This window comes from Rhea americana, unplaced genomic scaffold (genome assembly GCF_003343005.1).
Source record: "Rhea americana isolate MKP2758 unplaced genomic scaffold, rheAme1 scaffold_59, whole genome shotgun sequence".
NCBI lineage: Eukaryota > Metazoa > Chordata > Aves > Rheiformes > Rheidae > Rhea > Rhea americana.
The window spans coordinates 2426313-2451260 of record NW_028186745.1 but is presented as its reverse complement, the minus strand read 5'-3'; the positions used below and the strand labels follow the sequence as shown (position 1 = coordinate 2451260).

At 37.4% G+C, this 24948-nt stretch overlaps 1 protein-coding gene and 1 pseudogene across 9 annotated transcripts in view; one reads left to right on the top strand and one right to left on the bottom strand.

Moving 5' to 3' along the window:
• DMD (dystrophin) overlaps window positions 1-24948 on the bottom strand; it is a 1137868-nt gene that overhangs the window by 977755 nt on the left and 135165 nt on the right. The window lies entirely within an intron of this gene.
• On the top strand, window positions 18833-21110 carry LOC146587529 (uncharacterized; annotated as a pseudogene).

Below are 24948 nucleotides of genomic sequence, written 5' to 3'. Positions count from 1 at the left end.
CCATTGCCTCTTGAAAAGAGTTTGTCCCCATCCTGTTTCATAAATGACCAAATGAATTGTATCTACCAATTATAAGTAAACCATTTTGCACTTAGAACTGATTCCTTAAAAGATTTGTACTTAGACACTACTTCCTTCATGGGGAGTGCATTATTTTTTTGTTATCCAATCAATCATATTCACGTCAATGTCCTAGTACGGATGTGAACGAACTRGTTTTCAGTATGCTGCCTCATGCTCACAAAAATGCTTATTAGTTAGCACTGTCAGTGACTATGATTGATGTCTCTTATATAGAAAAGATTAAGTATAATATAAATACAGTACTACCAAGATAATATTTCCTACTCCAGTTCACTATATCTTAATTTACAGTGCTAGTATCCTTACTATTTGCTAGCTCTCATTACCTCCATGATAACATGCTTTGCTCTCTTTGAATCCTGATAAAACTTAGTGACATAACCTCAGGGGTTATAAGCTGGTTGAATTTAAATTATTTAAACTTGTCTCAGTTTCTTCTCTTACTATGACAGGTTCTGGCAAAAAAAAAAAAAAAAAAAAAGAAAAAGATTGCATTTTTCTAATATATTAACTCAGTTTAAGTGTGCTCTAAGAGTTATATACTTTTGGTTCCTGCTGCTTCCTCTCAGTAGTCTAAACAATTCAAGGAAACATTTTCAGACTTCCTATTTCAGACATTATTCATTTTTTTGGGGGGGTGCAGGGGGGGGGATATTCCGTTTATCTTTCAAAAACCTTGATTAAGCATGTGGATTGATTTTCCATGTTTTGAAGTAGGCTATTTAGGTTTCTATAAATTTGTTTACTTTCCATTTAAATATTATTTCCCCTTCTAGCCCTTCAGAGATGAATAAAAATCCAAAATATCTTTTRCTAGTAACATTTCTTTCTGTTAATTTTGGAACACCTCAAATTATAAATTACTTACCCCAAAGTATGAAATCCTCGTTCCTGTGGCATGCATTGAATATTTTTATATTTTCCAGTTAGGCCTTACACAATATCATCTTTCCTCTTAAAGAATACKGTTGGTTTTGTTTTTTCAAGAAGACTCCAGTAAGTTAACTGCTTGCTCAGTTTCATTTGAAAAACATATATTTTCAATGTGAAACAAGTCTGTTTATTTATTAACCAGCACAATTCTTTGAATCAAAATAAACTATGATCAGAGACACTGAATTCTGCCTCACTTAAAGACATATGGGGTAACCCAAAAGTCTTAATGTAGTTATTTCATCCCACTAACAAATCATTGCTTTAATGATGCACGTGAAAGGAAAGAGTATACTGTTCTCTCTCAGCTACTGTTGCTGTTATCAGAGGATTTTTCTACGGCACTGTTTCTCAGATACATGCCCTGCATGCAGGAGTAGAGAAAAAATTTCTGTTAAACCTGCAAAATACTTTTAAAATGTTGTTTATTGGCCTCTTGTACCTTTTTAAAATAGTAAATATTGTTTTCATGCACAGCTAAATAGTTTCAGTTTTCCTTTTTTGAGGTGGCTACATTTCAGTGGTTAAAGAAATGATATGCATCTGCTCCATCACACATAAGGAAATGAGACTTAGTAGGAAAAACAGTATGTGATAAATAATAATAAATCTGTCACAATTACCTTATTATTATGTTTTGAGCCTTGCATTAAGTCAGGTTGTTAAATGGTGTTGTCACTGTCTCAGGACTCTTTCTAGGTCAAAGAAGCAACACATTCAATCTCACTGTCACCGAGTTCAGTACATGAGCCTTTGTGTTGTGTAAAGCTATTTATTTATTTTCTGACTGTGGYTGTGGTGCCCTCTCAAGCATTTCCATCCCATACGGCACTCTACCAAAACTGTTTCTGAGGTGGCACCATCCCTGAACACGCACTTATGGTCTGTTCATCTTAAGCATCTATGCTCTGATATCAATATTTAATTTCCACAAAAAAATCTGTGTGTATCTCAAAGTTTTATTCCACTGCTACGAATCATAACTTCCATAATTAGAAAAGCTAATGTTACAAATTCTGCACTTTAAAAAGAGTCTGATATAGATTGACAAGAAGAAAAGCCTATTGCTAAAAAATCCCACTCTTTATGAATTTCTGTTTGATTTTTGTTTTAGAGGAAAACCAACCACATAAATCAATAGGGTGACATGCAAGTTTAAGGCTATCTAACAGTTCCTGTAAACAGCTTAAATAAATGGTTTCTAAAGGTTGCAGAATCCTTCCAGATTAGACAGCAACTCTGAAATCTCAGGATTACTGTACTCCCTTAAAAATAGATCCGCTGCTACTTTTACCAGTTCTCACAGTTCAGAATTACTGTGAGTACTGGCAATTTATTTTTCTTAAAATTCTAATTCCTGGAATGATGCGACTAAGTGATCGTCTTAGCTCTCTTTATTGATGACAATTTGCATTGTGAAAATGTGGAACACAAAAGCTAAAAAAAAAAAAGTAACAGATGGCACAGATACATTAACCAAATATCACTATTTACTACTACATCTTGACTCTAGCCTAATATACATAAAGACAAAACAAAYTACCAGCAAATATAATATTTTGAATGGCACGAAATGCCATTACTCCTACTTACTACTACTATTTCAAAAGGGAAATAAAAAAAATGAGGAAAAAATTAACAATACCTTAATTAAAATATCTTTCAGATGACTCACAAAAAAGAACAAAAATGTGTCTATGAGTGAATTATTTATATCATTCACTATAATCCTTTGAAAACACATTCTATTACAAATAACTTTCAGATAGCATAAGAGTCCCAAAACACTAGCTAAATAACTTACTAACAAAGATCACAGTGATTTTCTGGAGACGGACATAAACTTTGAAAGCTATAATTAACATGATTTTAGTTAAATTGGATGAAACAAACCCAATATGTACGAGTTTTCTTTGTGAATCCTTATGCATAACTGAACAGAAAATTATAAGTGATAGTTTAGGTAAGAATGGATGTTAACTCAGTTAATAAATTTATTTATCATTATTACTAATATGTAGGAACACATTTTCTTAAAATAAATACTGATAAGCAAGGGACAGTATCTTTTCTTMTTATTATTATTATTTCTATCACTTTCCGGTTCTGAAAAAAATCTAGTCATAATCATTTAGTTGTATCTGAGATCATGTCAGAAAGGCCACAAATCTAAGTGAATTCAGCAGACCTTCTGAGCACTCCAAAATTATTAAATACACACAGAAAGGATATAGATATTATAAAGGTCAYAGAAGTGAAAGCAAAGCTCTTCTAATGATCATTATTTAATAAAAATTATTCAAATATTGTCTAATATAACAGCTCTATAAAACTTTAAGTAGTGTGGGAACTGACYAGAGCAGAACATAAGCTACTGAAGATATAACTAATTAATTAGTCAACAAGCTGGAAAGCAGGTATTTCTCGTGATATAAAGTTCTTAAAAAATTGGAGTCAATTTTTCATTAAACAAATTTAAAAGAGCAAAATGAAAGTTGATTTTGAGTTCAAACTACAGTCTCTCAAGTCATGACGGTGTGATGAATGAATGGAATGTGTTTAATTGCAACTGAATAACTGAATTTTTATTATTTTGTAACATTTTAGTTCAAACAAAACCAAAGATATTATTTGAGTGGATGAGCCCTGAAAAGCTTTAAATGTTTTTAATTATATTTTAAATATTTTTTCACACTCAACTAGAGYAGCCTTTTTGTTTCCAATAGAATATAATGGATATCTAGAATCMCCACAATGAGATTTTCAGTGCTTTCATACAGAATTGTTATTGAATTAGTCCAGAACTGCTGTATTGGCCTATCTGCTCATATTTATCACTAACAAAATGCAGTTTGAAAATGGAATAAAATTGCATTTTCTGCAATTATTGCCATTATTGGTTGCTTTCATTAGTTCACATGCTCCTASCAGGAGGCCAGGTGGAACTGGACTTCCTCAAAGGTCTGTTCTGGCACTTGCACTCTTTAACATCTTTATCAATGATGACCTGAATACGAAACTGGTAACTGATAAACTCCAGGACAAAGCTGCCATTAAGATAGACCTCCACAGGCTGGAGAAATTGGCCAACCTTGCAACATTCAACAAAGAAAACTGGAAAGTCCTGCACCTGGGAAGTAAGGACTCSTTGCAGTTACACACTGACCGGCTAGAGAACAGCTCCGTGGAAAAGGACCTGGAGGTCCTAGTGGGCTGCAAGCTGGACATGAGCAGGCASTGTGCCTGGCAGCAAAGACAGTCACCAGCATGCTGGGCTGCATAAACAGCAGCATAGTTCGTACACTACGATAAATGATTATTCCCCTTTAGTAAGGCCAACAGAAAAAAATCTTGTACTTCCCATAACTGTTCTTTCAATTGCATAAGTCTTCTGAATCCAGAATTGCCATTTATTTTTCACATTCTAACATTTAAATGAAAGATCTGCAATGTAATTAAAAAGGTAACCTCAGGGCAAACAATTCTAAGACTCGTATGTTAAAGTAACTGAAGCAAGCTTGATTTTATTTTTGTTCTTGCATCTGCCACCTATGAATTCCAGTAAAATTCCTGAATATTTTTCTAAGCTATTAGAACAGATTTCCACCTACATAAAATCTTTATTTTAAAATATTTTCCATTCAGCTGCCTGTAGGGCCAATATTCTCTGTTCATAATTAATGCTAATGAAGGGTCTTTTAGTGTCGCTAATACTTTTCCACAGCATAGTCCTGTTGAATCAGGGATGTCAAAATACTTTAAAACTGAATAAAACAATGCACCAATTATTCAGAAATTATCTTAACTGTTCCAGTGRCATGGTACTACAAGAAACATTAATGCTTATATGAGCCAAAAGGCAATCTTGACCCGAGATCCAGAAAACAAACATGTGAGAGAAAGGTAAATTATCGGGAAATAATCCACACTCCAACTGATGTTAATATGGGCTTTGAATCACAATGAATGACAATGAAAGAACATATCCTCCAAAGCTGACTTTATCTTTACAGGGGGAGGAAGAGAAGAGGCAGGGGGAGACAGGAAATGAGGCTCCTCTTGGAGGAGGTGCCCAGCAGAAGCTCCTAATTTCAGTAGTCTGATCATGAAAAAAMCCTCCAATACATTCTCTAGATCACAGCTAACTACTTCATACCACTTCTCCATCTGCATTCACTCTCTCACTGTGAAATCCACTTTCACAGACTTCCCATCAGACTACAGGAGCTGCTACCCTGGACTCTATGACATGGGCTTACAAACAATGTTAATTTATTAACTAATGTATAACAATTTCTCATGAAATATACTTTTCCTCAACTCCTTTTCCCCAATTGCCTTCCAAATCTCTTCATTAAATTACTAAAAGCTTTTCTTGTCATCTTCACACCTCGATTACCTGAACAATCAGCCCAGTTTTCCTTGATCTGAGGCAATTCATTTCATTTTTTTTGTCCAAATCCCAGTCTCAATCTACTCCAAGATTGTTTTACTTGGCACCCTAATCCCTTCCATTCTTTTCATTATTGCATCTCTTGGTTCATTTTGTGCTCTTTCAGTAACCAAGAAAAGCAAGGTTTTTCTTCTCACAATATTTAGATTTACCAATAGTATAGTAAAGATATATGGCACACTGACACAGTTTGCAGTAGAAGAGAGCTGCAATTGTAAGCAAACTANAAAAAAAAAAAAAAAAAAAAAAAAAAAAAAAAAAAATCTAAACCTTCCAATTACAGGGATTTACCTGGAGGATACAGAAAAGGTCTCTGTTTCTGGGGAAAATTTTTGTTTGGGGTTACTAAAAAGCTCTTCCACACTGGTTCAAGTGTTGAAGCTGTAACAGCACTCTGAAATTATCTAGAAGAACACCCTGATCTAAGGATTTGTGTAACTATTGATATCRTGAAAATAGGTGGTTTAGCTTTTCTGGCTATGGAGTGCTTTTGCCCAGATTCTGACTGCTGCAGAAAGCAGCAGAAATGCAACTTTCATGCTGTATTTTCGCCAATTTTTGGTTGCTCTTCTCATTTGCTGGACTCATAAACAAGCTGATGGTTAGCTAAGTGAGAAACAAACCAGCTGGATGACTGTGCGTGCAAGCACCTTAATGACTGTTAGAAGTTGCAAGTGATGCCCATTTGCCTCCTCTTCAGTTGAGCTCCTTATACATTCATCCCTCCCTCCCAAAAAAAACCCTAAATGCATTACCAGCTTTCAAACCTCTCCTGACCAAAACCAAATACTGACTTTGCTTCTCTTATGCCTATTCCAGAGATGTTCTAGTTTCCAATTAGTAATCTGGCCTTTTCACATGATCCACATCGCAGCTTGCATTTCAGTTGCTAAAAACAGCAAAAGCTCAGAAACTTCCTGCATCCTACTTAAAGTTTAATGCTCACCTATGGCAAAATATGCTATGCAAAGGATATGTGGAGACCATTCCTTGCTGACAATAACAAAGAAAATATGTAGTGGAAATACAAACTATTCAAAAGAAATAAATTGGAAAGAATACAAGTTCCTTACTGCCCACTGCATAGTGAACGTTTGGACAAATCCATGTGTAACTTTAGGTATATTTATTCCAGTGAATTTTATTCCTCAGATTTCAGTAAAGCATGATGATGTTCACTGGAACAAGAAAAGCTAGGGAATTTGGCAGCAGCTAGATCATGTGATAAAAGAGAGAGGCAGTTTTGGGTCTGTCAACACAGCTACAAAGGAAGCTTGCCAGTGAGCTAGATGGCAACCAAAGAAAACCATTTTTCTCACATCATTAGCTAGATTGTGTTTTGGCCACCTGCATGACAAGCCCTAGCTGTTGTGGGTGTCTTCCCATCTGTTTTCTCCTTTTTCTTTTCTCCTCCTGTTTTAACTAGGTGGCAYATTACCCCTTTTACAGACAGCCTTTCGGTATGTGGGGCCTAGATCCCTCAGCTATATAGGATAAGAACCAAGAACACGCAGGGTCTCTGGGCTGCAAGCTGAGCTAGCTCAGCTAARGTTCGGATTTCACAATTTCACATTTCACAGAACTGAAAGCTACAGAGAGAAGCATCATRCAAGGTCAGCTGAGCTCGTAGGATTTCCGCTGTAAGATTCTACCTTTTCTTCTCATCCCAAGACAGCTGACACCTACAAACAAGACCAATTCAAAGTTAAAATGTGAGTTTAAAGAATTTCGGAAAGAGAGAAAAAAGCTGTCTGGTATTTGAGAAAGACCAGAATGGGGTCGGTAGACCCAAGGTCCCTGGGAAGTCTTTGGAAATGGGAACCGAAGCCTTTGTTGGGTACAGAGGATCACACTGCCCCGATATCCGCACTGTCTCACTTAATGCCATTCTGCTCAACCTGTAAAAGTCTGCCTTCTCTTGCACACAGAGTCCCACTTCCATGCATCAAAACGCTAGCGAGACTTGTCCTGGGTTATTTCACTTCTCTTTCTTGTCTGATTTTTTCCACTCCGCATTCCAAGGAAAAGCTTTACTGCTCCAGATTGTCAGGGCAGTAATGCATCCATCATGATACAATCCTAAACTACCTTTATATTTTACATCACAGCATTTTTCCATTCCGTGAACACAACGGATCTACAGCTGGATATATCATCCAGCTTATATAGAAAAGTTGTTTCCATAGTGCCCCTGTCTGAACTGCTGCTGCAAGTGGAAGCCATGTGGCAAATGAGAAATGAAACAATATTCCTACAGACAGTGCTGCCTGGAGGGACTGGATCCCTGCCTTTCCTGCACATTATTTGTATCATTTAAAACTAGCCCCCTAAGGGTGACTATCATGTGCTGTTGATCTTTGGGGTACTGAATTTGAAGAAATGCCAAAAACTCATAGCTTCAATTAGAATCAAAGAGGATCTCTGCCTTGAACAGATAAAGTGGTACGTAATAAAAAGTAATCTGAAGAATCAGAAACAACTTGTCACAGCCTCAGCACCCAAAATTAGCAGATACTTTTATGTTGTTTGTTGTTTTATGTTGTTACTAGTAACACTTGTGTACTACTCAKAGCCTAGTGTGATAAGAACCATGGGAAACCCCTTAAGGAAATTAAAAATCTCGTCATCAGACCACACTTTGAATAGTGTGCAGTAAATAAAGCCTATAAGCACACATGGACAAATGAGAAGAAAACAAAATCTCAAGGGCAGCCCCTCACCCACGGAACATTATCCCCCCTGAGCCCTGAATGAGATATAACCTTTGGGAGGGCAGGGAACAGTATGTGASCTTGTAATCAAAAATTGTATGATAGCATCCAAGCATGAGGAAGCCAACATTAAGATCACACAGGCAACTTTAAGTCTAGAATTTCAGAACTTTTGAGTGCTTCATTTTTCCACTTTAACAAAACTATTTTGATAGAGCTTTTCAGGGTCAATTTAAAAACACACATGGTAACTCTCCCAGGACTGAAGCAGACAAAAGGAAGCAACAAAACATATTTCCGGATCCCATGACAGAGCTTGTGATGTGTTCARTCTAAGAAAACAATTTTCTCACTTTTTATACTAACCACTTCATGTAATAAAGTGATAYCATAGCATTTAGATACAGGAGATGCAGAAAGATGACTTTTTTCTTTTCCTTGTGTTGTGAACATATGACCTCCCTAAGTGAAGGGGAGAGAAAAGGATTTTCAGCACAACTGTTATTACCCTCTGTGGTGAACGACAATTTGATTGAAAAATAATGCACAGGAACAAAGAAATTTAAGTTATAATATCACCTATTGTATTTCTCTATTAAAAATTTCTTTTTGAAATCATGAAGCATGAGTTCTTAAAGACAGCTTCAAGTCTGCAGAGCCAGGATTTTKGTCCCCATCAGGACGTGTAGAATTATATGTAGACATAAAAAGTGTTTCCATACAAATGAGCTAAACACAGATCTAATATATTTGTATTAATTGGTTGTTTCTGCCACACATGTGGTTTATATAATTCTGGAGGTACTGTAAACTTTTCTTTTTTGCCATTATGGCATGAACCTAATTAAGTTTACTATATATAATTATCTATTTGTCATATAGCATCTTACACAATTATGGAAAYACAGTAACATTTTTATATAACTAAGCAAAATACAGTATTATCTGATTAACAGACTAAACAAACTAAAAATAGAGATGCTTCTGCAAATCTACAAATTAATCCACTACAAATTTCTGCAGATTATTATCCAAAGAAAACCTCATATTTGCAAAGCCATCAGGATCCTGCTTACTGCAGCCTGCTTACAAAAGGTTCATTAAATTATTTATTTAGTTGTTCTATAGCTTATTTTGTTTTATGGGTTTTGCCCAGATGATCCTCATTTGTGTAATCTTAGTGGGTTTATATATGGAAAATGTTTGRTATTCATTACATTGTCTATAGTCATTATGGTCAGTTCTTAACATTGATTTTTTTTTTCTGCACTATGATTGTTTCCTTGAGATCCTTTCCAGTAATACCTGCAAGTAGAACATCTGTATTTAGATATATATTAACCTAAGCTAAATGTTATTCACATCCTGTTGGTCAAAGAATGAGCACTTCAGAATAACGTCAGATGCCGCCTCACAAGCTGCATGTTTTATTGTTAGATTCAGCTTAACTTTTCTGAATTTATTCTTAAGAGCACTTCTAAAGGAGGAAAACAAAACAGAACAATTAGTATTGTGATACAATACTGCTGCTTTGTTTCCCAGCGCAGAGTTTGTATAGATCTTTAGCTGTTGCCACAGTCTATACCTTCAGCCTTTTTACAGCTAAGAGTCTGCACTGGGACTTACACTTGGGTCAGTTCCTCGTCAGGCTCTGCACAAAACACTTAGAGATAACAAACACAACAGCACAGTTGCACAGAATATCCCACATTTACCCTGATGCAACAGTTCACAGGATCAAGACTCCCTGGAATCTCTCCTTACAAGCAGCCTCGCATGCTGGCAGGATATTGCTTTACAGGTATTTTGCCAGCTAGGCATATGCAACCTTCTTTCAAGTATGAGAAGCACAAGAGTCGGCCTTTGAGAAAGCAAAAAGGCATCAAGTGCTCTCCTCTCCATCCCTAAATGACAATTTTCTACTACCTTTCCCAGAAATAGACATACAATATTAATATCAACTGATTTCAATGCTTGCTTTTCCCAAATATTAGAACATATTTAGAACTRCAAAATTCCACCCTTACAAACTCAAATAAGTGTAATTGAATCACTATGTTTCTTTCTTTACAAGATTTCTGCATCACATCAAGAAACCATGCAATTGCCAATGTCATTACAAATGTTTTTAGGAAGACTTTCCAAACTAACAGTTTAAGCACCTGTCACATTAAGACAGAAATTCCTAAAAACTGTGTAAGTGCATGGCTATGTCTTAAACTTGGCCAACTTTTACATGATACAACCTCCATTCAGCTATATGGTGGTATACTTGTCCAGAGCTAAGCAAACTTTTAAAGGGCCTGGCCTCAGGCTGTTTATGACATTTGTGGGTCTCTATGAATGCATCATCACAGAATAATATAGAAGAAAAAAAATCTGACTCTGAAATACTTTGTTTCTCATATTATCTGAAAATTCAATGCAAAGCTTGAACTATAAAAGATATTTTAATTACAATAAACACTCATGACTTGAATATACTATCTTGCCTTTTAAACTAAGCATATTTTAGTTCAGTGTGAAAAGCCCCTTAGTGAGATCATAAAAATATTAGCAATCTAATTATTTTCAAATATCAGTGATACTATTAATAATCTAAACAGTTGCAATGTCAGAGGATTTAATTAACAGTTTAAAAATACGAACAATAGGGAGCAAGACAACATGCTGGTTTTAAAGATGTGCAAAGTAGAAGTTTCCTCTCTCCGTACCTGGAATATTGATGACCCAAATTTGCTCTAGCTCACTGCACCGAAGACAGACAGACACAAGCCCATTTCAAATTACCAGAAGCATTTTCAGATGCATTTTCAGAGCTTTATTTCCCCTTTCGAACTACCTCAACCGAGCTGACAGCTTGCCCTTTCTAAAGTTTCACGAGATGACTGAGAACGGCTAGCTCAGGCTTGAGGAAACATAAACTGTGCCACTAGCCCACTCAAAGGAAAACAACATGACTTAGATTTCTTCGATAAAAAACTGAAGCTTATACTTTACTCCAGTAAAAAAACAAGCATTTATAAAGTTTTTCGCTGGAAGATGCTGTGGTTACTAACCTTTCATTTCATGATCAATAAAAATGCCCACACAGATAGATTATGTTGGAGGCTGCTCCTCTCTCATCTCCTGACTGCTTGGATTGAAAGCACATGTATTACAGAAAAATAAAGAAGAGGAACTTCTGTAGATTGTTCAGCTGCTGTTCTCCCTGGATGATATGTTTACAGATGAGTTTTCCAAGCTGAATCTACCCTGAAGGTACTACAAAAACTAACTCTGCCACTTCACCACTTCATCTCAACAGTGCAAATTTTCACTCAGCCCATGAGCTTAAAAAAGAACTGTCTTAGCACTTTTTTTTTTCTTGAACTGGAGATTAAGACAAATAGATCTTTCCTTACTTATTTTGCAGAAAAAAATCTGAYATTTGCCATCTGAATAACATTCCTAATAATTTTTTCCTTACCTCTTTAAGAACCTGTGGAACTCTGGAAAGGGAATTTCTGTGTTCAGTTTGCTAGTGYGCAATCAGAAAACACCATATTTGTTTTTGTTTGGTGCCTTAGCAATTCCTAAGTCTACCTGCCAAGTTTCATAGTTTTAAGTGAAACACATTCTTCATACAGTACAGAATCCTTAGTCACACCAGCAAAGACATTATTCCTTATTGCTTTCATGCATCGCAATCTTCTTGAAATGACAGCCGTTTTGGACRGCGTGCTCTGCCTTCCTTGTGTCTGATGGTACCGTAACAGATGAATGGGAGGAACACCAGGCTCTTCAAGCTGCCTATGAACATGACAAAAGATTGTGGGGCCTGGTGATTATTTAGTACTGACAGTCGTTGAAGGGAAATATGCTTTAGGCAAATATAGGGGAAAAAATTGTATTTCTCAGATAACTACTACATGAATTAGGGCTTTCTCACAAGCAAGAACACTTCCCATATTCAATTAGCTCCATCTCTAAATGGCTTAGGTTGATATTTAAGGCAATATGGACCTACTGGCTACTGAAATTTTAAGTATCCTGATGTGAAAATCAAAATTCAGCATAGTACATTTTAAAATTCAAGGTCGATCGTCYACAAAAAGAAAAAGAAGCACAAGTCTTGCCTTTCATTTAACTGAGGCCTTTGATTTGGTAAATCACCAATTATTATTAACTTTGTTAGCTTGAAACTGAATTAGATTTGAGTACACTACATTGCTTCTTTGGCTCCTTCTGTGGTCAATGGAAGCAGTTATTTCTAATGGTGTTAAAGCTCAGATGAAAATGTTAAATATAGGAGTCAATTGCAAGGTCACTATTTTTTTTTCCAAAGTAATGAAAACATAGTACTTCACGCAATGTACAATTACAGGTTAATGATACAGTCCTACAGAGTAGCTCTAAGGCCTTGTTCAATTTAAAACACTGATTTAAACAATTTGAAAGTATCATATAAAGGACTAAGTGTTAACAAAAAGTGTTAGTCACAGTTTAAATGTTATAGCAAAGCCAGCTGTGATCAAAAGAAATGAAGGAAAAAGATTTTTAATACAAATATTGCCTTGGGAAAGGGATTTAAGCCAATATGAAAATACATGCTAAAACGAGATATTACAAAGGYAGAGTGGGTAAAAATCTCATGAATTGCATTTGCCTATTAATTCATCTTGGAATTTCTGCAATAGGACAAGAAAAAAGATCATTACATAAGAGAAAAAACAGTGAGGCAAGTTTACTGGCATCTTCCTTGGAGTCATATGTTGCAATATGGTATGTATCTAGGTGTGAATGTCATTATCAGAAGCTGTTTTTTTACTCTAACTTTCTTACTCTAGTTCCCATCACACAGATTCACACTCGTTCTTCTCTCCAATGTCTTCTACAGCAACAGAGAAGACGATAGGATTTGTTTTACAGTGATTTTGACTTTCATGAAAAAAAAGAAACACAGGATTTCTTTGACCCTGGTATGTTAGCATTCCCAAAAGAGAAAAATACACAGGACAATAATCAATAAGGAAAAAAAATGGAGTATCATCTTTCTGGATAACAGTAAGCGATAGATTATATAGAGATAATAAAAAGTGAACTCCATACAAAGACATAAACCTTGCTGAAATTCATCCTCATCGACCTCTGACTAGTTTTGAGTTCAAAGAGCAAAGCAAGAAGTGAAAGAATGGGATTTGGGGTCTCTGTAAGACAAGACAGTGTTATGAGGCTTCAGGAGTCCTCCTTAAGCAAAATCAAGAACATGCTCTGACTGGAGAATTTTATACAGCATATTTAGAGGATACTTTCATTGGGATTGACAAAGAAAAATATCTTTTACCTACGCCCAGTTCATCAAATCTTCCTTAAGATTCAGAAGCTTACAGATCGGAGTGGGACAGAGTGTACCTCTGGTCAGCAATAACATCATACATCCTATGGTGTTTTATTATTAACATTCAACAATGTTCTGGAAATACTTCCCAGGCTCTGGATATACTTAAATATTTGTGTTTCAGAAGGATCCTGACCTGTCTAACAAGATATGAAACATTCTAGAAGTCACTCAAAGGCAGACTAATGGGCAGCAAGGAAGTTGCCACTTGTACCATGCTCTCTGTGTAGCCCTTGCCATAAATTTCTTTCTCCTCAGCCCCCTCCTCCCTCCCTGGCATGAATTTAGCTACCTGGGTAGTGAGGGCCCATGGGACAGCCCCCACGTGGCACTGCTCTGTGACTCTGACCCACACTGCTAAACGACAGCTAAGAGGAAATCTGCAGCAAGGTAACAGAGGTGAAGCTTAGCGTTAGGACTGTTCAGGTGGGATTGTTAGTAGCTCATGGAGTCAAAAGGCAAGATACCAGTGCAGAAACTTATAAAATTAGCCGCAGCTGGTCAGGAATTGTCAAGCCMAGCTGTCATCACCTGTACCGAGGTGGCTGGGGGGAAATGGCAACTCGGCCACATAGCAGAGATGTTTCTGGGAGCTGCAGAAGTTGACTCTTCCTCTCATGAGCGGTGCCTGCCTAGCCAGGAAAGACTCTTCGGGGCCTCMTAGGAYGTCCTTCTGCATAGAATAATAAACYCTACATATTTGTGTGTTAGTAAATAAACAATACTTTAACGTTGTATATATCCTGCTTGCAGAGCCTCTTTGCATCTAGTTAAAGATGCCTGAATAAGCAGCCCAAAGGAGGGGCCACACCACACTGTTTTCTACATAGGAACACAGCATCCCAAGCAGAATCCCTCCATGATGGGACAYGAGTGGACACAGCCCACTTCTTCAACTCCAGAGCCTCTCACTACAATAACYCCTCCAAGGCAAACACACCAGAGTTTGCCTTTACTTGGTCATCAATTAACTTATTCTTGTTTCTCAGTAATTAATAATGGCACGAATTCCCCTATATACCTAGGCTAGGTTTCTGGGCATGAATCACCTATATACTAGGGTGGAATTTATTCCAGATCCTATGCTAAAGGAACCCAGTACATCTGCAAAGCTGCTGAAAGACAGGTAAGAAATCTCTTAGGAAAAATACTGGTCACTGCCAATCCGGACAATCTGTCCAGTATCCCACCTCCACAGGCCTAAAAAGGAGGGAGATCTGTCTGTCAGAGTTTTCATAAAAAGTTGTGTTGGAGGAGGTAATATTAGTTTTATCCCCAGGGAATAAACAATAGTTGTTTGCCACCAGCTGGATTATTGGAGGATACACATACCATGGGAATAATAGACTTTTACAGCTCTGAGAGATTAGACTGTCAGGCAGATGGCTGAGCTAAAGATAAAATAGTTGTGCTTGTCGTTGTAAACTAATACAGTAAAATTGCTGTAAAAATGTTATATTAGTAAATCTTCTGTCCATACATTTCCTTCGGTCATAATGAAATATGTATCATCAGATTTATGAGCAAAATAGTAAACGATCTTTAATCAAAGCTATGTCTCAGGTAAGCTTTTTCACCTGGGAAGAATCTTATTTGTACTGCAAGCAATTGCGCTACTTCTACAGTCTCCTCCTGACCCCTTTCCTAGTATTCGTTCTCTGTAATAAACCAACATGACATCTCTGTTCAGGCCATATTTGTGTCACTGATAGGATATCACTGAGGACAGCAGACCATTACGCTGCAAAGCTCCTGCCTCCCCTCTGGCCTCTCCCCACTGTCTTTTTCTTCTTTCGTAATGTGAGCGCCAGGTAGACCTCAGAAAATGCAGACACCACAGACAAGTGCAATTCAGTAGCAGAAGGAGGAACATGAACTTTAATCTCTCAAATCTCCTAGTAAATARTTTCAGAGAACCTAGAATTTCCTTTAAAACCCTCAAATTATATATTTACTCCTTAATATATAAACAGAAAATCTAACTCAAAAGACTGGGAACCCCAAGGACAGCCCATGCCCTTCACTACTGGCAGGAAAATATACAGTCTAGAAGATTACTAAAATTTTTGTATAGTTCCTAATAACTGTTCTTCACTGTTCTCTGTCAGAACAGCTGAATGGTAAATAAAGAGTTCAGTCTCTCCAGCAGAATAATGAATCCAGTCTCTACTGGAGAATATTATAGTGCTCAATTTGCAAAAAGAACTTTAAAAAAATGAATTCAAAGAATTAAATTAACTTTTTTCTCTCTCTTTTTGGAGTACTCCTTTAGGGAGTTAAAGCAGACTGACACAACCTATTTTTACTTATTTTGTCCTTTTAGGTAGGAAATTGGTGATTGTTTGCATGGTGAGTTTTTATTTTTACAACTTTCTAAGTCCCTGCTCTGCATGTCAATCCTTTTTCCTTTCTAAAAGCTAAATAGAACAGCTAGTTTATGGTTTATCATGCAGTGTCCTCAGTTAGGTCAATTTGCCCTGAACCATATTTGTAAGAATTTGCTTCACAACTAACAAATTTCTTGAAGGTTTAAAAAATGGTATTCAACACACATTTCATTTCTAGCACACATCAAGGAGAAATCTCCAGGGAAGATGAACAGGAGACGACCAGCTTATTCCAAATTCAGGGGCATCCTGATGCACGTTGAACTGAATATGTTGTGGCTGACAAAACGTTCTTGTGCAAAAGGCAAAGCCGCATCAGAGAAGCTGTTATGAGCATGGTCCCAGAGAGCTAAAATCAAATTAGCAACCACCCTTCCAGCGACCTTTAAGACAGTGCAGTAGCTCCTAATATACAACGGTTAGGAACTCACCATGCTCCCAACCATAAAAATGTACCCAAACTGAATACTCTAGAGCACATACACCAGTTAGGACCTCWCTACTGTAAAGTCTGCTTTACCACTATACAAACGCAGCTAGTGCTCTTTGTCTCTGGTTCTTCAGATGGAAACTAAGGATAATGGCATTTCCACCTTGCAAGAAACTTAATACATTTATGTTTTACATAAAATACAGTATTGCATCCATCATTCTCAGCAGAAGCCACTGTGAAAAGTATGATTTCCACATTATGAAATAAATGTCCCAGGAGAGTTTGGTAAACTCCCTTTGAGCCTTTTAGTATATCCTTTTTACTGACTATGTACTGCAAGGCTTGGAACATGTTGGAATATAGACAAAACATGATTTCACATACTACTTTTCATGCCATCTTCAAAGTTAGAAGGATATTACAAGTAGGAATTGATTGCCACAGATTAAAAAAATAGCAGGGAAGTAACAAGCTACCTATGTGTAGTCTCCTGTTTTTACTTATAGTGATTGAGTGGTATCTATAAATACACAATCTCTGTTGAGGATTAACACTCATACAACCTGTATTCACACAGTGTAAGCCTCCTCATGCCCATTTCTGTGTTGCCAAACTCCTCAGCAGTAAACTCTTCTAGTTACACAAGGAAGGGACACTTCGTCGAAGTTAGAATCACAGTAAATTTTTCCATATGACACATGCTTTGTGATCATCTTGGTGTTTTCCTACCACACAGCTAAAAAACCTGGCCCAATATAACACCTAGATGCGAGCAACTGCTGTAATAAAAAGAACCATAGAAAAYGGGGAAGAAGGTAGGAAAAAAGCTCAAATCCTATGCGAGAGTAGATTACCTGTGTGTTTAACCTGTACTTGAGATGTTMATCTAATTTGGCTTTAAAATTTGTGAAAGATGTAGGTGCTCAACTACTCAGCTGGGCAATCTGTTGCACTTCTTATCTACCCTTAGCGCAAGGCCCCATGGCTGACCGACCGCGGGGGCTCAGGACTTTTGGAGGGGCTGGCAGGGCTGCACTAGCTGTCCAGCTCCCCTGTGCCCCTGTCTTCCCTCCCACTGAACCCCCAGGGGGTTGTGATTGCTACTTACTGTGGTAAAACAGTAGAGCCTGTCTCTGAACTGCCTTGGTATCTGCAGCCGCAYGGGTCACAACTCTCTCATGGGCTGATGGTTTCAAAACAGGTTGGTATTCAAACCTTAAAATGGTTTCCGACCTTAAAATGGTTACACCTTCCCCTCAGATATCTTTAATCTAAGCTCCTCCTTCCTCAGTTTTACATCCTTTTCATGCAGGTCTTGTGTGAAAAGGATCTCTGACTGTCCAAGGATCTCTGACTGTCCACATTGCTCTCCTGCTGAAATTCATCTTTCCTCAAGTACAGCCAACATTTCTAGCTGAAGTCATAATGACTTTGAGAAGAGCAAAAAAAAAAAAAAATCCCTTTGAGTGTTTTAATACAGAATATATTTTCTGGGAAAGCATATATACATGTATGTGTGTGTGCACATATATATATATATATATATATATTTAGAGAGGTCTCTCAATACATGTTCTAGTGATGGCCTTATTTTCACCTACATGATAATGTTGACTTGTGCTTGCCTTCTGATATATTATAAGCTGTACACTTAACTGAGAGTCATTTCCCATCCCATGCTTGCATAGTTGATTATTCATAGCTAAGGTGTCATATTCACACTCATTTCCCTATAGTTTCAATCTATGTATTTCCAACCATTGCTTCAACTGGCAAAAATATAATTCCTTCCAAATCTTATCCTATTCTCCAGATTGCTAGCTGCCATTATCTCCTTAAGTTTGGTGTAACTTAATACTGGTATGGTCTATTCCTCTGTTCAAAATACTAATGAAAATAATAGAAAAAAAAACATACAAATCTCATTCAATATATACTTTCTAGTTCAACTGTGCAACACAATTGRTTTAGAAAACAAGTTTTGCACAACTATTCTGATTTCACCTAGCCCATGTATTCCTACCTTGYGGAGGAGAATATTATTTGAGACAAAGTCAAGCAAGGTACCAAGGTCAATATTTATTGACCTCTACTGCAAGTCATRTAACAGCACTGACATCCAATTTAAAATTGTAATTGGTATTACCGTAGTACTTAAAGAGTCAGTCTTGGATYAGAACCCCACTGGGCTAAGCACTATATAAACACAGAAGGATTAAAAGACACCAGACAGTTGTTGATCTAGAGAGCTCACTACCTGAGTATTAATAAAAGAAGCAACAGTGCACAAAGATACAACAGATCAAAAGGGAAAAATAAGAAAGAGAGCAAAAACATCTCCAAAAAACTGTAGCACATATACCTGCAGGAATTATTGTAAAAGAAAAAAAAAAGCTGTTAGATGTTTTTAAGAAAGGATTTAAGGAGTGATAATAGAGTAAACTTGTTGATATGTATGTGGAGCTCTTTCGATATAAGAGGCAAAAAGGCAGAGAACAGAAATTTAACAAGTGGGTAGAAAGATGGCAGGATGGCTTAAACCACAGGCAGGAGTTCATTCTTCTCCTATTTAGAGTTCAGGTAGGGCAGAGAGAAATTGGAAGGACCTTTGGAAGTAAAGACCTGCAGTTTATATTTGATGCAGCTGAAGGGGAGCCATTAAAAATGTATACACAAAAACCCCAGACCTTTCAAATCATTCAGAACTATCAGGTTTTACACAAAACTATTTCAACCTAATAGTCTGATTAAAGTGACTCAGATCACTTCTCATCACTTTCATTCTTTTTATTATGATCTTAATTTGGTTCTAATTACCAAGCTCTTGGGACAGGAAGGTCTGGTAGGAATATCTGGACAGGCTTCTTCATCTTCCTCTGAAGACAAACAGTTCATTTTTYTCCTTGCCACCTCTTGCATTGCACCACCTCTCAGAAAGTCTAAACAACACAAATGTGCTAGGATTCTCTAGGAGTCCCAGATCTCCCTACTCCCTTGTCCTTGCAYGGGCTAAGGATGTTAGTGGTGCCTCATTCACCTCCACTGTATGTGAGTATTACTCAAAGTCTTGAAAATAAAGTGCTTTAATTTAAGGTATTTAACTCCATAAAGGTGAAATTTAAATACCTGTAATGTATGGAGACTGAATAAAACATGCAGTGCTGCTTTCAAGAAGAAGGTAGAAGAATATGTTCATTAGCACTACACATAATGGCACCCTTCTTTTTGTTGCAAGTGCACAGAGAATTTTTTGCAAAAAGTTCCTTTTTTTTTTTTTTTTTTGCAAAAAACCTGCCTATGATGTAATTAAGCAATTAAATACAATCTGCTATTCAAATATCAGGATACTAAACTCTGGTTTTAACTGCAAGTCTGAGATTTAAATACTGGACTGTATTTAAGGCAATACTTCCATAGCACAGCATTATTTACTCCCTTCCAACTCCCAGCACTCAGAGGGAAGGACTGACATACAGTGTGAACACTGATGGAGGTTTGCAGCTATGTAACTTCCCCTTTGTGTCAATGAAGAATATTGCTTAGAGATGTTCTAAATACATACTTGAGTAATGTACATAATTTATATAATGTACAAAAACTCAGGTAAGGATAGAAAATACACTTTGTAATGGAAGATACAATACCTCAAGTTACGTGGGAGTAAAACTGTGGGTCAATTATTTGGAAAGAGGGGCAAATTGTTCCCAAGAGATTTCTGAAATTCTGTTTGCATTCATCTTTAGATATGTKGAATATTGCCTATTTTCAAGCCATCATGAAACTTGAAACCATTCAGTGTTGATATATGCTCAGCATGATTTTGCTATTGGAGAAAGCTGACATTTTTCAGTAAGTTACTTGTTTTCCAATACCAACACCGCTCTATTTTCCTTGCTAATCATAGAATCACACAGAATCACAGAATGGCTGAAGTTGGAAGGACCTCTGGAGATCATCTACTCCAATGCCCCTGTGCAAGCAGGGTCACCTAGAGCACACTGCACAGGAYTGTGTCTTGGGTTTTGAATATCTCCAGAGAAGGAGACTCCACAACCTCTTTGGGCAACCTGTGCCAGTGCTCTGTCACTCTCACAGGGGAGAAATTCCCCCTCACGGTCAGGCGGAACTTCCTGTGCTTCAGTTTCTGCCCATTGCCTCTTGTCCTGTCACACGGGACAACTGAAAAGAGTTTGTCCTCGTCCCCTGACACCCTCCCTTCAGGTACTTGTACACATTGATAAGATCCCCCCTCAGGCTTCTCTTCCCGAGGCTAAACAGGCCCAGCTCTTGCAGCCGTTCCTCATAGGGCAGGTGCTCCAGCCCTCTGATCATCTTTGTAGCCCTACGCTGGCCTCTCTCCAGTACCTCCATGTCTCTCTTGTATTGGGGAGCCCAGAACTGGACACAGTACTCCAGATGAGGCCTCCCCAGGGCTGAGTAGAGGGGCAGGATCACCTCCCTTGATCTGCTGGCAACACTCTTCCTAATGCACCCCAGGAGACCATTGGCTTTCTTGGCCACAAGGGCACACTTCTGGCTCATAGTCAATTTGTCATCCACCAGCACTCCCAGGTCCTTCTCTGCAGAGCTGCTCTCCAGAAGGTCARCYCCCAGCTTGTCCTGGTRCMTRGGKTTATTYCTCCCTAGGTGCAGGACTCTGCACTTGCCCTTGTTGAACCTCAKGAGGTTCCTCTCCGCCCAACWCTCCAGCCTGTCCAGGTCTCTCTGAAAGGCAGCACAGCCTTTTGCAGTATCAGCCACTCCTCCCAGTTTGGTAYCATCAGCAATCTTGCTGAGGAGGCACTCTGTCCYTTCATCCAGGTCGATGATGAATAAGTCGAACAAGACTGGCCCAGTATGGAGCCCCGGGGAACTCCACTAGCTGCAGGCTTCCAACTGGACTCTACACCACTGATGACGACCCTCTGAGCTCTGCCATTCAGCCAGTTCTCAGTTCACCTCACTGTCCACTCACCTAACCTGTGCTTCCTGAGCTTGCCTAGGAGGATGTTATGGGAGACAGTGTCAAAAGCCCCACTGAAGTAAAGGTAGACAACATCCACTGCTCTCCCCTCATCTACCCAGCCAGTCATTCCATCATAGAAGGCTACCAGATTGGTTAAGCAGGATTTCCCTTTGGTGAATYCATGCTGACTACTCTTGATCACCTTCTCTTTCACATGCTTRGAGATGACATTCCAGGATGAGCTGTTTCATCACCTTTCTAGGGATGGAGGTGAGGCCTGTAATTTCCTGGGTCCTCCTTCTTGCCCTTTTTGAAGACTGGAGTGACATTGGCTTTCTTCCAGTCCTCAGGCACCTCTCCAGTTCTCCAKGACCTTTCAAAGATGATGGAGAGTATCCTAGCAATGACATCCATCAGCTCTCTCAGCACTCATGGGTGCATCCCATCTGGGCCCATGGATTTGTGGATGACAAAAGTTTTCCTAAATGATCTTTAACCTGATCCTCCTTAACCAAAGAAAAGTTTTCTATTCTCCAGATTTTCTCCCTTGTCTCCAGGCTCTGGGATTCTTGAGGGCTGCCCTTAGCAGTGAAGACTGAAGCAAAGAAGGCATTSAATAACTTGGCCTTGTCTGTATTCTTCGTCATATGGCATCCACCCCATTCAGTAGCTGACCCACATCTTCTCTAGTCTTCCTTTTGCTACTGTTGTGTTTGAAGAAGCCCTCCTTATTGTCCTTGACATCCCTTGTCAGATTTAATTCCAAATGGGCCTTTGCCTTCCATGTCACACTCCTGCATACTCTGACAACTCTGATCACTAACTGCTGCCCATGTCATCASCTACAAAAATGATGTTATGTGCATCTCCAAATATTGTATATGTTGTTCGCACTTAACTATAATTAATTTATCGAACATTTTGCTTCATCTATCACATGAGTCCAAGACTCATGATTTGAGAATCAACCTTTTTACATGCAGRGAGTTTTATAGCATGGTATTTAAATTTAATAATTTGCTGGGAGTCAATCTCTTTACATGCGGAGAGTTTTATTGTCTGTTATTTAATAATTTGTATGAGGCAATTTTCCACATTCCCCTAGTGTTAACTATTATTTGACAAACTGACAAACAATTCAAACATTGCGACACGTCTCACAGGACCTCTATCAGTCGGTATTATTCTAGCACATCCTTTGTGCAGGCATATAGATTAAGTGAATCACTAGTAAGGCAATTGCTAGGATTACTAGGTTTTTTTAGCTCAATTGCTAACCCTCTGAACACTTTGAGACTCTGTATTTATGAGTGACGGCAGAGCAGCAGGGAAGTTCACACAGCTTTCATGGACGCCATGCATTTCTTCACTAATGACACTGTGAACTTATTGACTCTTTCCTGAAAACAAGTTTTGAGTTAGCCAGAATATCTTTTAGGCTCTCATAACAAGGCAATGAGGGAATGTTTAAACGATTATATGTGCATGTTATACAATTTRTGTATATGTACACACACACACTCAGAAATAAGGGTCCCAGGTCAAGACATCAAGAAAAAATGAAAAAAACATAGTGAAGATTTAACTTCAGAGAATATCAAAGATCTGATGAAGAACAAAAAGGAATATCGCTATCTTAACTGATACTACACATGGCAAATTGCATTTCTCCTTTACACATTTACACATCCACCCATTGCCAGAGGAAGAGGTACCACGTGACACTGACCATAGGATCCTCTTCCTTTTTTACCTTGTGAGTAATATATAGCGCTAGCCCTCAGTCAGATACCTGAAGCTTAAGGGAAAATATACCAACCTCTGAGGTCCCTGAACATATCTCAAATGACAGATTTCTTCAAAAATTTCTTAAGAGACTTCCTTGCTACACCAATTCATTTTGATTCACACTCTTGTGGAAGTKATCTTCCTTCTGCTTTTCAGCTACTTGTATTCATTTTAAACTCCAGGCGAACTTAAAACAAGTTGTRCTCTAGAAAAGCAAGGGCTAAATTCATTCAAGAGATATTATAAAATGGCAATCRACTTACAAATGGCATAAAAAATATTAAAACACAGTTCTAAATTATGCTTAATACCAAGGTTCCTCCTCAGCTTCTCTAGCATTTCAACTAGAGTTTCAGGGATTTATAGTTTCATTTTAAATGTAGCCTTTTAATATATAAATCAATGTTCTCTCTGCAATCATTCATTTTTTTAATTTTAGTAGACTTTTCTTCTGTTTTAAAGACTGCTTAAGAAAAGTACTCTTTCATATAGTGCCTGAACACATCCAACTACATTTTTTCATATCTTTCTCAAGGACATCTACATTTTCTTCTTATAACCTAAAAAAGCAAAATTYAGCAACTACATTAATTCATAGTATATTCCAAAATACCATGTATTTCATGTAGAACACCAGATCTCAAAATAGGGGTTCATCATAGGTAAAAGTCAGTATCAAAATATCAAAAACTTTTGTGCATGTGAGAAAGAACTTAAGAGATCTAACAAAAGGAACTCAAGTGAAAAATCCATGTAAAATAGTCCAGCACAGTTTAAAATTCTTATGTAACAAATACACATGCATTCTCATTTTTACTGCATGAAAAGAACACTTATGAAACAAACATGTTTGCAGAATTTAAAAACTGCGGTATAATTTAGTTATACCCAGTTGTAGCCAAGTTTATTTTTCCTTTTCTCACTTCTGATTTTTCTTCTCCTTTCAGTAAGAGAAAGAACTGAATTTTTGAACTTCCTTGAAAATCAAACACAGGCAATGAAAAGACATTTAATATATTTATGAGTATTTCATAGAAAAGTAGATAACAAAATTTGCCTCTTTTTTTAAACCCTAGTATTGCATTTTACATTTAAAGAAACCTTTACCATTAATCAGGTAATATATTTCAAATTTATGTCTAGCTCATTTTAACTGACATTATAAAGTSATATCAAACAAGCATTTGAAACAGTGACCCTGTAAGATTACAAAAGATTCATTATAAAATGTTTTGGTACTTTGAAGAATGTCAAATATTTAGCATAATCCACAACACATCTGCCTAAAAATAAATCATAAGATGTACCATCATGAAATGTTAAACTGTGCCTTTTTTCCTTTCCAAAATGTAAAACTACTACGCTGTGCAATGATCATTTAAATTTACTGATTCCACAGAAATATAACTGCATTATGGGAGAAGCTAGTAAGTTACAAGGACTATTTTCCTCAAATTCACAATTAGTTTGAGAGCTCAGTTCATATATGCTATCCAATGCATATATGAATGTATCTGGTTCACGGTCTATGATACATACCAGGCACAATGTAGAGCGGACCAAATATGCAATAGATTCTTCCTCTTCTGATAGTGTGACAGTATGAATTTGGATTATGGTACAAACTTGTAAAATAAGATAAAATTTTGTATGTTCTCATTGTTAAAATTATAGTTACTTACACAAATTAGCTTAATATCATTCTATAGACAAGGCATGTAACTGCTGAATGCCAGTATTTAGCTTATATGAAGCACATTATAGTTTTATTTTGAATTAAAATATTAATATTTATTGAAAGGTTTATATAGAG